The sequence below is a fragment of the Herpailurus yagouaroundi genome, unplaced genomic scaffold, assembly GCF_014898765.1.
Source record: "Herpailurus yagouaroundi ecotype Mexico unplaced genomic scaffold, PumYag 196, whole genome shotgun sequence".
NCBI classification, from domain to species: Eukaryota; Metazoa; Chordata; class Mammalia; order Carnivora; family Felidae; genus Herpailurus; species Herpailurus yagouaroundi.
Window position 1 is genome coordinate 22,690,253 of NW_024412427.1, and position 14,887 is coordinate 22,705,139.

The 14,887-nt window shown below is 40.8% G+C and overlaps 2 long non-coding RNA genes across 2 annotated transcripts in view; both read right to left on the minus strand.

The window, feature by feature from the left end:
- The window catches only part of LOC121012486 (uncharacterized), a 166,017-nt gene that overhangs the window by 119,360 nt on the left and 31,770 nt on the right, over window positions 1-14,887 (minus strand). The window lies entirely within an intron of this gene.
- On the minus strand, window positions 110-1,421 carry LOC121012488 (uncharacterized). Its single transcript, XR_005782134.1, has 2 exons — window positions 1,143-1,421; window positions 110-938 (listed from the first exon to the last, which is right to left on the minus strand). It is a non-coding gene; the product is annotated as an uncharacterized LOC121012488 (long non-coding RNA).

Consider the following 14,887-nt stretch of genomic DNA (forward strand, 5'->3'; position numbering starts at 1 on the left):
CCCAAGCGTCTTTACACTTTACCACAGGATTGGTGGCATCTGACAGGGTAGCTAACCTTGTACCTTTCATTCTGTAATTCGGGGTGTTTCATAAAATGGGTTCTTTGGCTTTGGAGACCAAAAGGTTTCTCAAAATTTAATTTTTGCCGTGATCACAGCTGGCAGCTTGTGTACAGAGCAGATGGTTGCTAATGTAGTTCGAATTGGGGGCAATCAGAGCTTCCTGTCTGTCTACCCCAGTTCACTCCCACATCTACTGCACCACACAGACTCCTTTCTCCAGTGTTTAAAACTCTACCCTGAGAGATGCAGTCCTTTAGAGTGATGGATAGCACTTCAAGGAATTCCCCAGGGTTAAGGCTTAATTAGCTATTAATAGCCCTACTGCAGCAATCTTTGACTTAGCTGTTTGTTAGAATGACCTGGAGAGTTTAAACCACTACTGATGCCCAGGCCACACCTCAGACCAAGTAGATCACTACTGGTGGTGGTCTTGTCTGAAAGTTCCCCCAGGTGACTGCAGTGTACTGTGGGATTGAAAAACGCTGTTGTAATGGTAACTGCTGGTTTTGCCTGCCCATAACTGTTCTCCTTTCTAATAACAGCACCTGATATTCCTCTGGAAGCCCTGCCCCCCACTCTCTCTTGAACCACATGAGTTGATGGATCACCTCTCACCATCACCTTCCACACCATGTTTTTCTAGGGGATAAGAGCCCACCAGTTTGACCAGTTAGCATGGTCCATTCCCTTGTAGAAAGTAAGTGGTTCAGTGGTTGAGGCGTGACATGTGACCCAAAGAGGTCCAATGAGAATCAACCTCAAGACTTTGCTCAAATAGAAGGGGATGGTCTCTTTGGGCTGCAATTATTCAGCAGAAAACAGAGGAGTCTTGGGCTCACTGCAGCCATTTTTGTCACCACATGGAGAAAGCCTGCCTGTAAATGAAGGCAACACAGAAGAAAAGAGAGATTATTGATGGGATGAGAAAGACTGAAACCTAAAAAACCATGCCCGAAACCAGATACCCTTCTGTAACAGAAACAAATAAATTCCCTTTTTCACTGAAGCCAATTTGAGCTGAGTTTTCTATGATGTGCCACATCATAGCAGAATTAATCTGTTATATAACTAGATATTACCTTGAAATGCAGAGAACAGAGTTGTGATCTGAAGGGTCATAAATAAATGAGCTTGCATATTCACAGTGAATGGTCCCAAGCACCTAAAGAAAACAAGATGAAGCCATACACCTTCAAGGATGGTAGTTCTCAAAAGAGAGGGGTGCTGAAACCAAAAACAGACGTGTTCCAGTCCAGTTTGTTCTTTCGTGCACATCAAAAGTCATGAGTATCTGACTCTTAAGTCAATAAGAAAAAGCTTGAGGCCAAAGTAAATAGGTCTGAGGGATAATGTGTAAAGTAAATTTTAACCATGTCCATTAAAGCTTTTTAAAATTAGCCAATGTGATAATGATACAGGAGGTTATATGGCCCAAACCAGCAGTCAACAGACCATCAAGACAAGGCATTGGATGCTTTCTTGGTCAGGGGCACCTTCCTGGAAAATGTGCCCTCTGTCTGAAGGTACAAGTGAGAGAAGAGTAATTGACTCACGGAAGTTTCGATTTGAGAGTTGTATCAGGTAGCAATCGTGGCAGAATAAACCACCCCAACCTTGGTAGCTTAAAAACATGATTTATCTGGCTCATTAATCTACAGGCCAGCATTTTGAGTGAGATTCAGCTGGACTGTTCTGGTCTCAGCTGGGCTCACTCCGGCATCTGCAGTCAGTTTCTGTTCAAGCTAAGTGGCTCTGTTTCTGAACTGGGCTGGCTGTTGGCTGGGGCCGTGGGGGTGACTAGGCCTTGCGTCTCTCATCCTTCAGCAGCCTAGCCTGGGCTTATTCACATGGTGGAGGCAGGATTCCAAGAGTGAGAGGAAAGTGACACAAGGAATCTTGAGATCTGGGCTCAGAACTTGCACACTGGCATTCATTCCATCACATTCTATTTTTCAAAGCAAGTCACAACTCCACTTTTTGACAGGAGGTGTTCAAAGTCGCATGGCAGTGAGCCAATGAGAACTCAGAGATGTTTTGACCCAAACTTTCCCATCTGATGGGCAGCCAGTGGGCTCATTTAAGCCCCCTCTGATGATGGAGGCCTATTCTGGCCTCCACATTGATGCTGTGTCCACACTGATGTTTTGTTTACTACACTTCTTTTTTAGTTATTTCCCACATGATGCAAGTTTGCTTGACTCCTGGCAAAATCTCTGTGACATAACTAAGGCAGACATTGTCTACATTTGCTGCTTTACAGTGAAAGAAATGGATACTCTTATTCTCAAAGTCACCCATCAAATATATTGGGATTCTGTCTCTGGACCAGGCACTGAGACACAACGGAAAATAGGGCAGACATAGACTCTCTCTGCACAAAGCGTAGGATTTACCACTTAAATGCCAGGTCCAAGACTGTTCTGAACCAAGACTATCCTAATTCTTCCTCTGAATGTACTTTTCATCCTCAGTCTTTGCTATGGTTCTTTAATGCTGGTCTGTATATCAAAGCCAACTGTTTATATTTGTGATGGGAGCAATTCATATTAATTCATGGAGTTGTCAGCCTACCCTCATTCCCTTCCTACCCCTTCTAAGGGGAATTTTTTTCTTTTATTACTAAGTTTGCCTCCTCTCCCCTGGGGAACTCTGTCTTCACTGGGTAGACTCCCAGGCTTTCAGAGACAGATGAATCTGAAAAGTGGGTAGAGCAAGTTTGGAAGAAGCAAGAGGAAAATGTGGGGTGGGGTTTCAGAAAGAGCAGAAGTAGGGAATAGAAAGAAAAGGATTTAGAGAACAAGAAAGGCCAGAAAAGCTACAGGATATATGAAAATTAGAGAGAAGAAAGGCTTTCTTTAAACTCTATGCTGGGGTGCCTGGGGGGCTCCATCGGTTAAGCATCTGACTTCAGCTCAAGTCATGATCTCACGGCTCCTGGGTTTGAGCACCACATCGGGCTCTGTGCTGACAGCTCAGAGCCTGGAGCTTGCTTCAGAGTCTGTGTATTCCTCCCTCTCTGCCCCTCCCCGACTCATACTCTGTCTCTCTCCCTCAAGAATAAATATATGTTAAAAATTTTTAATAATAAAAATAAATAAATAAATTAAATAAATAAATGTGCTGAGTTAGAAAGTGGATCTCTTTTGTTTTTCTTCCAGATATGCTAGTAAAGTTTGCTTTACCTTTTATTTTGATAATGTTTGACTACTAACTTTGTTGCGTTTTTTGTTTTTTTTTTTTTTAATGTAACAATTTGGCAAGTCAAGACATGAAAACTGGAAATTTATCTGGGGCAAATTTAATTAACAGTCATTATGTCCCCTGGCAGGACAACTAAAATTTGTGCCTTCACTAGATACCTGGTCCAGATCAAAAGATTGGTCATCCTTTTCTTAACAACACAAAGACAGGGGCACCTGGGTGGCTCAGTTGGTTGAGTGACCGACTTCGGCTCAGGTCGTGATCTCACGGTTTGTGACTTTGAGCCCTGCGTTGGGCTCTGTGCTGACAGCTTGGAGCCTGCTTCGGATTCTGTGTCTCCCTCTCTCTCTCGGCCCCTCCCCCACTCGTGCTCTGTCTCTCTCTGTCTCAAGAAGTAAATAAACATTAAAAAAATTAAAAAAAAAAACAACAAAGACCAAATAAAGCCCCTCAATCCCCATATTTCATTCCGATTTCATTGGTGTTTCCTTAATGATCTTTTTTCTGTTCCAAGACCCAATTAGGATTCATTTGAATCCTAATTCATTTAGTTTTCATGTCTTCTCTGGATTATGACACTTTCTCAGACTGCTTTTTTGGGATGACCTTGACGGTTTTGAAGAGTACTGGTCAAGTATTTTGTAGAATATCTTTCCATTTGTTTTGTTTTGTTTTTCCATGGTTAGATGTGGGTTATGGGTTACAGAGGATGACCACAGAGGCAAAGTGGAATTTTTAAAACACATTCTATCAAGGGCCCATATAATCAATATGACTTATTACTGATGATGTTAACCTTGATCACCTGGCTAAGGTAATGTTTGCCAGAGTTCTCAGCTGTTAAGTTACTTCTTTCTCCTTCCTCTTTCTCTACTTCCAAAGAAGTATTGTATTCTTTAGAAACTTGTATTCTTTAGAAGCTTGTATTCTTTAGAAACAAGCTTAAGTATAGCCCACCCTTTAGAGGTAGAAAGTTCTGCCTTTTACCATAGTAAAATAATTTGACTTACTAGAATTTCACTTAAAGTTGGGAATGGAAAAGGAGATAATTCTCCAAAGAATAAGAGTGCTATAAAGTGTAATGTGCTAGGAATTCCCACATCCAGCACAGTGGGCAGGCATTACAGAGAGTCTGAAATGAGGGAATAGTAAGAATCCCCATGATACTGAAAGGGATGTATGGAGAGGCAGGGAGAGAGTTTAGCGGTTGTTCTTTCTGGAAGACATTGGAGAGCGGTACCTGGTAGAGGATATTACCAATGTTTTATGGGCCACTCACTGTGGCCAGCCCCTATATTACATCTTTAAGGAAACTTGCAGTAAAGATTTACATTAGTTTTCAAGGCATCAGAAGCCACACTGCTACCTCTTCCAGACCAAGAATGGTCCACAACAGAGTTCTATCATATTTGGGTTGTATTAGCAAATGATTAATCAGGCTAGGTCTGACTCTGAAGTGGGAAATACATAGTCCAAAGGCTAGATCAAGCATATTGTTTAATTTCTTGAACCTCATGGAAGATTTTTTTTTAATGTTTGTTTTTGAGAGAGAGAGAGACAGAGGGTGAGGGGAGGAGGGCAGAGAGAGAGAGGGAGACACAGAATCTGAAGTAGGCTCCAGACTCTGAGCTGTCCACATAAATAAAGCCTGACATGGGGCTTGAACTCACGAATCATAAGATCATGACCTGAGCTGAAGTTGAATGCTTAACCAACTGAGCCACCCAGGCACCCAGAACCTCACAGAAGTTTTAAAAATAGTCTTATGGAAGTAAGTTTTTGCAATGGCATTCCTCCCACAGCTACTCCCCATTATTTAACTGGACATGAAAATGGTAGAGTGGCTGATGGTGACATCTTTGCACTGTCCAAAGATTGGACTCTTTTGCGAATCTTGTATTCCTTGATTATTGCTTTTTACTTATATTGTATTCCATTGTGACACCTGTATTCTTCGATCATTGCTTTTTACCAAAAATTACATATAGATACACACATGTATCCCCTAATTGTCTTCTTATATATGTTTCTACCACAGAGAGAAAGATTGTTCCCTACTCAACAGTCTCTGGGTGGTTGCCTTGTGGTTGCTCTTTTCACAACATACATCTGTGTCAAAAGATAAAGCCTCTGTAACTTCTACTCAGCAGTTCAGCATGTTGCAAGAAATTCAACATGGGATACATGTGTTTCCATAAAGGATAGCAAGCTTCCCCTAGGAAGATGATTTGAGTGTTTAGGGAAGCAATAAATACGTTCTAACAAGAATATTGCAGTCAGCAAACAAAGTGTGTGGTAAATAGGTCCTCTCTTGGGAATTGGCAGAGCTCCAGGGTGTGTGCTGCTGGTCTATCCATGGATTCCAACTAAATGAACAGTCTGGTAGGTATCCACAGAACTCCTTGGCTGAGGGGCAGAAGCAGGACCCCGAACAGCTGCCCCTTTCCACCATTCCTGGGCACAAAGTCTAATTTCCAACCCAAGCTGCAGCAGTAGGCAGTGCAGTAGTTCAACTAAGTTTTGTTTCATCGCAGAGTCTTCTGTGTACTGATAAAAGCAAGGAAATTCAGATCATGAAGAAAAGAAATGCCCATAGTTTTTAAAGAACCAGTCCTAGTGGTAAGCCTGGGACAAGAAAACATTCTCAGTGATTCAGTTACTCTTATTAAACCGAGGCTAGGTTCCAAGTGACATTGTGGTGTCAGGTGCAGCTCTTTCTTTCTTTCTTTCTTTCTTTCTTCTTTCTTCTTTCTTTCCTTCCTTCCCTCCTTCCCTCTTTCCTTCCTTTCTTCTTTTTTGTGAGTTTATTAGAGTGAAGACATTTAATGTTGTTTGTTATCTACTAATATCAGTAATGTTATCAGTGACAATGGAGCAAACCATTTAGTGTTTGCCATCTGTGTGCCCAAAGACAGGTGTCCTTTCTTCTTCCATCTCTGTTTTCACTGGTTTCTGAGTCTCTCTGCTTTGAGAAGGAGCAAAGTTGTCAGCATGGATGCTCATTTGAGTTTTTGTCTGAAATATGTTGGTCATCGGGGCGCCTGGGTGGCGCAGTCGGTTAAGCGTCCGACTTCAGCCAGGTCACGATCTCACGGTCCGTGAGTTCGAGCCCCGTGTCAGGCTCTGGGCTGATGGCTCAGAGCCTGGAGCCTGTTTCCGATTCTGTGTCTCCCTCTCTCTCTGCCCCTCCCCCGTTCATGCTCTGTCTCTCTCTGTCCCAAAAATAAATAAACGTTGAAATCTGTTGGTCACCTAAATCTGTACTTCACAGAGGCCTCCAACGTGGTAATTCCTAGGCCCTCAGCCCTCCAGGTTAGCTTTTTAAGACTGTTGAGAAGTGATCAAATTCACCAAGTTTGCTTCTTTTGTGTTAAAAAAGTAAAGAAATAGCACTCCACAGGGAAAATAAAAATAGAATTCTTTGTTTCAATATCAAAATCCAGAGTGGGGGTGGGATATAAACCGAGAAAAAGACCATCCTTGCGAAAAGTCTGTTCCAAGGCCAGAAGCAATCAGTTTCTTAGCCAGTAGGAGGCACTCCTTGAGGCAAATGCCATGCAGCACCAGTGGTATGGATGACCATGCTCTGTGAGACCAGGATGTCTCAGTCTTAGAGAGAATCTAAATCTCTATCAGATAAAAATGTCTCGACCCATCCCCTTATACTCCTGGTGATAGGGGTGAGTGCAATATGGATCGTGCTTGCCACATTTGGCTTCATCAACTGTCCCAATTGGCCTGTTGATCTTTTTCTGTCCTGAATCCACAACAAATGGGCCCTTAGGTGGGAAGGGAGAGGCAGAAGTTAACTAAATAACACTATAATCTGCATCATTTCTAATGAGCCAGTGTATTTACACTTGTCACTTAGTTACAAAAAAAAAAAAACCCAAAAAACAAAAAACTTCTCATGTTTTAAACTATATGACTCTCATCCATTTACGATTTTGGTGAAACTAGCCCCCTTTAATTAATTTTTTTAACTTAAAAGTAATGCATATAATACTACTTATTGTGGAAAATATAGCTAATGTTACCCATAATGCCAGCAGCCATGGAGCAGTTCAATTTTTTATGTGAATATGTAAATATATACATATATGCAGTTTTGTACCCTATATAATCAATTCCATAGTTTATTGTGAACATTTGTCATGTCATGAAATATTTTTTAAGAACATGAATTTAACAGCTATTTAATACTTCCCCCAAAGGTACATGTCAATTTTATTATTTCGAGACATTTAGGGGTTTCCCTTTTCTTCTATAGTAAATAATGCGTAATATTTGTTTACAGATTCCAAAGCACTACGATTTTCTCTTTTTTTCATACTTTCCTTTATATATTAGATATGATAGTATAATCAGAACTTTGGCACTGAACAAAGCCTTAGAGAAAATATCCCTCACTCTATTTTAAGGAACTGTACCTTGAAATGTTTTTAAAAGTACAGCAAATTAGATGAAATGATGAAACAAACATTAATTAATTATATCTCCTTCAGAATTTTTAGTTAAAATAACTAGAATATAAAGCTAAAGTCTTGTTTATTCTATTTACCTCATCTTTTCCCTGTTCAAACTGTCATAGATGTGATGTATATCACCCAGTCCAGATGTTTATATTTTTGCCACATACATATGAGAAATATATAGAGTTGCTTTTTCATATGGATAAATGTTATCGGACTGAATGTAATATTTTTCTATTTCTTTTTCCATTCAACATTTAAAATATCTGTCTATGTTGATTCATAGGATTCTAGTTCAGTCACTGTAACTGCTATGTAGCATTCTATCATGCGAGTACATAACCTATTTACCCATTCCATTTTTCACAGCTCTTTGGGTTATTTCCACATTTTCTCTAGTATAAACAGTGCTGCAGTTTTTACGTGACTGTGTTCATATCTCTGCCATGTGCAAGGCCAGCAGTCTTCAGCATTTGCCTGATATATATCAAATGCCTTTCCCATCTCCTGGTTTCCAGCCTTTCTGAGTCTTGTTACTTTAAGTGCATCTCTGGAAAGTAGCAAATGTGGATTTTTTAAAACCAATTTGATTGTCTGTACCTTGTGTATAATCTCTTTGTATTATCATAATTACTGGTATGTTTGGACTTCTCTCTGCCATCCTATTTTGTGCATTCCATTTGGGAGATTTTTCTTTGCTGCTTCTCCCTGCCCCTGAATTTTGTTGGGTCCATCTCCTTTGGCTTCTTCCATTGGTTGAGATGCCACATTTTAGTGGTTAACCTGAAAGATTTAAGATGTATACTTAAGAAATCTCAGGTTAATCTGCATCTTTCTTCTTCCTTCTTCCCAACCTTATAAGTCTTTATAATGCAGTAACTCTGATCTTCTCTCACTCGTGCTGTTATTTTCTAGTAGATTTGTTCTGGCATTTCTGTGTGTTTGAGATGGAAGGAGAACTTTCCTGGGTCAGGTCAAACTTCCACTGGATGTCATAGAAGAGAATTTTCAAGTATTAAATATTTGAAAAATTCTGCATAGATATGCACCAAAATATCGGTAATAATGATCTCAAAATGGTAGGATTGGAAGTGCCTTTTAATTCTTTTCTATGATTTTGTTTTTCTACATGCTCTCTTTTTTTCCATAATGAAAAAGTAAAAAAAAAAAAGAGAGAGAGAAAAGAGAAAAAACCCCAAAAGAATGAAAGAAAGTAACTTTATTTACTGTTTTGTTCCCAATTTGTACTATGGTTTTCATTTTGTTTTTAAAGATTTTGCTTTTAAGAAATCTCTGCATCCAATATGGGACTCAAAATCACAACCCTGAGATGAAGAGTCACACACTCCAGCTACTGAGCCAGCCAGGCACCCCCTCTTTGGTTTTCACTGTAACTAATGGCAGGTTATAATTGTAAACTTGCCAGAGAAGGATAGCTCAATTGCCACCATGTATCAATTATTCACTGGCACAATAATGCCATTGAACAAAGGATCTCAAAAACCCTAATAACACAAAACAATGAACATTTACTTCTCACCAATCTGTACCTGCTGATCTTGGTCTGGCTTGCTCCTATAACTGGTATGGTAGAATAATGGTTTCCAAAGTTGTACATCCCAAGAACCTGTGAATGTATTATCTTACATACAAGAGGGACTTTGCAGATATGATCAAGTCAAGGATCTTGAGATGAAGAGATCTTTGAGTATCTGGGAGGACCCGATATAAATAAACACAAGTGTTCTTATAGGAGATCACCAGGAGGTCACACAGGAGAGAAGATGCTATGCTGCTAGTTTGGAAGGTGAAGGAGGCATTCATGAGTCAAAAAAACATAGGCAACCTCTAAAAGCTGGAAAAGACAAGGAAATAAATTCTTCTCTATAGCCTGCAGAAGGAATGCTGCTCTGTGTACTCATTTTAGGCTTCTGACCTCCAGATCTATAATAATAAATTTGTGTTGTTTTAAGCTGCTAAAATTATGGTAATTTGTTACAGTGGCAATAGAGAGCTAATACATTTGGGGATGTCTGGCCGTCAGACGTGATCTAAGATGACTTCAGCTGGGATGACCAGGGTGACTCAGCTCCCCTCCACATAACTTTTAAGCCTAGGCATGTTTTCATGATAGTGGCAGACACAAAAGTACAAGCAAATGGAAACACAGAAGGCCTTTTCAGACCTAGACATAGAACTGGGACATAGCCTTTCAGCTTCATTCTATTCACTAAAACAAGTCACATGGCCAACTCCAGATCCAGGGGTGTGGAAATAGATGCTGCCCTAGACTCTGCCTTGTTAGAAAGAAGAGTTGTGAAGTCACATGATAAAGGACATGGATACCAGATAGGGCAAATGATGTAATCTGTCATAATGAATTAAGCAGTCTCATTTGGGAAAATGATTAAGTATTTCTAACTCCAGATGCTCTACCAAGATCATATCTCTTCTTTCTCAGTTGGTCTCATAGCCTGATCTTCCCTTCTAATACAAGGTTTGGGTGTAGGTAGAAGTTCACATTCTTCCCTACTTGTGGTTCTCTGTTGATTTTTAGTGACCTCACCTTACCTGGCAAACTCTAGTCATATTGCATCCAATGCTGATGGGTCTTGTGTAATTCCTGGTGTGCTCTGGCTGAATTGTTCTTCTTTTGGGGTCTTACTGGTGATACTCCTCCTCTGGGACATGGCAATGATTCCCATTCAAACTTTGTCTTGACTGGCCCACCCGCTGCCCTCTACTACAAATCACCACATCCTTTAGCACAAGGATCCCCTTGATTCAGGTCACAAGGCACATCTTCAACTGTCTTACCTGCCCCTCTGTCCCACATTCCCTGGGGTATGCAGGAAATTCTGAATTCCTTATAAAGCATTCTCAGGCTAAAGGAGGTGGTATAAGCTTTCTTGATGATTAACCACATAATGCCATGTGTCCTTTTCTATTCCGCTTTCACCTCTTCTTGTTGGCATAGGACTCTTCCAGTAATCTTGAAATTTTCCTAGCATCTGCTCATTAAAATTGAGAAATAATTCCCCCCACTCGGGCACTGTTCCAAAACAGGATGGTTATTTTTCCCATTGTGTTAAATCAGATGCTTTTGGCTCTTAATAATAGAAACTCTGACTCAGATTAGAGAAATACAATTATTGTTATTTTTTTAATGCTGGCCTTGTTTCTTTATTTTTTTAAAAGTTTATTTATTTATTTATTTTGAGAGAGAAACAGCACGAGTGGGGAAGGGGGAGAGAGAGAGGGAGACAGAGCCTGATGTGGGGCTTGAACTCACAAATCGTGAGACCATATCCTGAGCCAAAATCAAGAGTCAGACGTTTAAGTGACTGAGCCAAACAGGTGCCCTGAGAAATAAAATTATTATAGCACAAAAAAGGAAGTCTAGCATTAGGATTGTTTGGCTGAAGGCCTCAGCAATATCACATCAGCTGGCGTGTGCATTCTTTCTGTCTCTTCACTCTGAGAACCACACTGTTGGCCTCATTCTAAAACTGGTTTCCTGCTAGCTCAGAAGTTAGTTATAAATCATACTGGGAGCCCACTTCCTCCAGCACCAATGGAAGAGAGAGGAAGAAAACTTCCCTGTGATTTTGTATTAAAAGGTTTTTCTTTTTCATTGGATCAGCTCAAAACAAATAAGAATGGGCAGAGGAATGGCTTGTGCTGATTGGCTAAAGCATGCATTTCTGAACCAATTTCCATGAAGAGGGTTGAGATTATCATCATTTGCTTTGACTAAGCTCCATCCTGTAACTGGAGCTGAATTCACTTTCTCTAGTCACACAGACTGCGTGAAGTAAAGATGGACACCTAACGATATGTTCATTCTACCAATAAGAAAGTAAGCAATGATGGATGTTTGCTGTTGAACAATAATGTCCCCTAAAAACATACTTCAACATTTTTTTACATCTACTAGTAAGAACCAGTACATTTATATCTGACTTCTGCTCCTTCAATTTCTCTCTCTCCCTCCCTCTTTTAGTAATGAGAAACTTCCTAGTCCTGTCTGTCTCACTGAAACTTCTCTTTAAATTTTTTTTTCAACGTTTATTTATTTTTGGCACAGAGAGAGACAGAGCATGAACGGGCGAGGGGCAGAGAGAGAGGGAGACACAGAATCGGAAACAGGCTCCAGGCTCTGAGCCATCAGCCCAGAGCCTGACGCGGGGCTCGAACTCACGGACCGCGAGATCGTGACCTGGCTGAAGTCGGACGCTTAACCGACTGCGCCACCCAGGCGCCCCAAAACTTCTCTTTAAATATACACCAAATTCTCTCTGCCTCTTATTTATTGTGAAACCTTCTGTTCAGGCTCTACTTGCTCCTAACGTGTAAAGGAAAGATTTGAAATTTTAAAATTCCTTTTTTCTTTGTCAACAAGAACTAGCTTTTTAAACAGTTATTTACTAGACTAGAGAGAGTCTCCTTTATAACAATGACATTCAACATTTGTCTAGGGGGTATCTGCCATCCCTGTGAAGATATAAATGCCAGCGAGTCAATGAGTAGAGAGTACAGGGGCAGCAAGACAAACAGATCTATACAAAATTCAGAATGCAGTATAGGAAAATAGCACACACACACACACACACACACACACACACCCCAGACTGCTTGCCTGATTTTTCCTCCAGGAAAAGAAGATGAAACCATTCAAATTTCAGATGATGTCAAATCTGTCCATGTTGCTTAACATCCAGTCCAAATGGCTTTTCCCCAGTAATTCTCTGGTTTCCTATTATATTGGTTTCCTTCTTAGAAATTATTATAAAAAAAAATAAAAAAATAAAAAAAAAATAAAAAAAAATAAAAATAAAAAAAAATAAAAAAATAAAAAAAAATAAAAAAAATAAAAATAATAAATTATTATAATTTTATCTATTGATTTGTAATTATGCCTATTTGAGTTGTTTTGCTGGTTGATTTCCCACATCCTGCGCTAGAATGTAAGAATGATGCAGGTAGAAAGTTCAGCTGTATTGTTCAGAACTTTATCCTCAACATCCACCAGAAGACCTAGCACAAACATAGACTTCCAATAATAATTAGTTGGATGAATGAATGAGTGAATTTTCTCTTTCTAAACTGAATAATTCCTATGCAATTTAACATATTCAGATCCATTATCTTAGTGGATTCTCAGAATAAAGTTACTCTCTTCACCAGGTAATAATGATGATAGCAATATCTGGGTACAGAGATGTTAAGTGATTTGCTCAAAGAAACACAGTAAGTGTTGAATATAAATCTCAAACTCAGGTCTTTTGTCTCAAATTCTATGTTCTCTCCATTCTGACCCATGCTTTAAGTTCTCAAAGCTTATGAACCACTTCAACAGGTACATAGGAAGAAAGCCCCCTCTAGTTGAAGAGAACAGCATGAGCAACGTTAGGGTGGTAGGAAGCCTCAGGGAGCATTCTGGAAGAAATGTGGTGCATTCTTGGAGCACTTTCATGTACCCAGCCCCATAAAATGCCTAGGGAGTTGCAAGACTTCCCACAGGAGAGGGGAGCTTTTTCCTGCCTGTGTTTGGCTGCAAAAGTCACTACTACTGCCTCTAGCAGTGCAGAGAACCAAGTTCCCTGAATAATAAGAGTCAGAAGGGAGGACACAGAATAGGAGTCACAAGGTAAGGGAGATTAAATTTAGCCCCTGTCTTCCTGGAATGTTCCCGGAACTAAAGCTACTTGGGAACAAGGCCAGCAATCAGAGCACAGGGCTTCTCCTTCAGCAAAGGGAAACATCCCAGGCTCTGCAGGCATGCCCCATTGCATGCTGAAGGGTTGGCCAGGCCAGGTGTCTGTCAGGAGCCTGGGGAGCTGACACGAAACCAGGAGGGAGGCTGACAGGACAAGCAACGCTGGCCTTTTCCTCCCTTGGAAATCACGAGGCCTCTAAAACCAGAGGCCTGAGGCAGCTCTGATGCTGCAGCAGCTGTACAGGCTCATACCTACTTGACCAGCTTCCTCCCAGCATAAGATAGGATAAGCATTATCTCAGAATAACCATTGGTAGAACTAGAGTCCATCCTTCGGCAGCTGCTGTTCTCATTGACCCTCGATAAAAGCTGTGCCAGGGGAGTTGGGATCTGTGTTAGTTTTCTAGAGCTGCTGTAAAAAAGCACTACAAACAAGGTGGCTTCAAACAGCAGAGATATATTGCCTCACAGTTCCCGGAGGTTAGAAGGCCAAAACCAAGGTGTTGGCAGGATCATATTCCCTCTGAGACTCTAGGTAGAATTTTTCCTTGCCTCTTTCTAGCTACCAGTGATGGATGCCAATCCTTGAATCCTTGGCATTCGTGAGCTTACAGCTGTATCGTGCTAATATCTACCTTCATCCTTCCATGGTGTTCTCCCTGTGTCTCTGTCTTCATATGGTGCTTTCCTCTTTTTATAAAAATGCTGATTAGGGGCGCCTGGGTGGCGCAGTCGGTTAAGCGTCCGACTTCAGCCAGGTCACGATCTCGCGGTCCGGGAGTTCGAGCCCCGCGTCAGGCTCTGGGCTGATGGCTCAGAGCCTGGAGCCTGTTTCCGATTCTGTGTCTCCCTCTCTCTCTGCCCCTCGCCCGTTCATGCTCTGTCTCTCTCTGTCCCAAAAATAAATAAACGATGAAAAAAAAAATTAAAAAAAAAATGCTGATTATACTTGGATTAGGGCCCATCTTGATAACTTCATCATCACCTGATTTCATCTACAAAGATCCTATTTCCAAATTAGGTTCCTCCCATTCACAGGTACCAAGAGTTAGAACTTCTACATCTGCTGGTGGGACACAATTCAACTTATAACAGGCTAGAATTACTATCCTCATTTGTTAGAGGAGGAAGCTTAGGCCCAGAAAAACCAAAGGAATTGTGTGATGTCACTATGGTGAATCAGTTGCCCAGTGACCCCAATTTTTTCCATGCCTCTCTGTATCTACATCTTTTGGTATTACCTTCCCACACTGACTCTGGGCTTGGCCATGTGACTTGCTTCAGACAATGGGATAAAGCAAATATGATATAAGCAGAGGCTTAAAAAATGCTTTCACATTAGGACTTGTCACTCTTGCATACACTCGGAGCTCTGTGGCCATCATGTGAATAAGCTCAAGCTAGCCTGCTAGATGATGAGTGACCATATGGA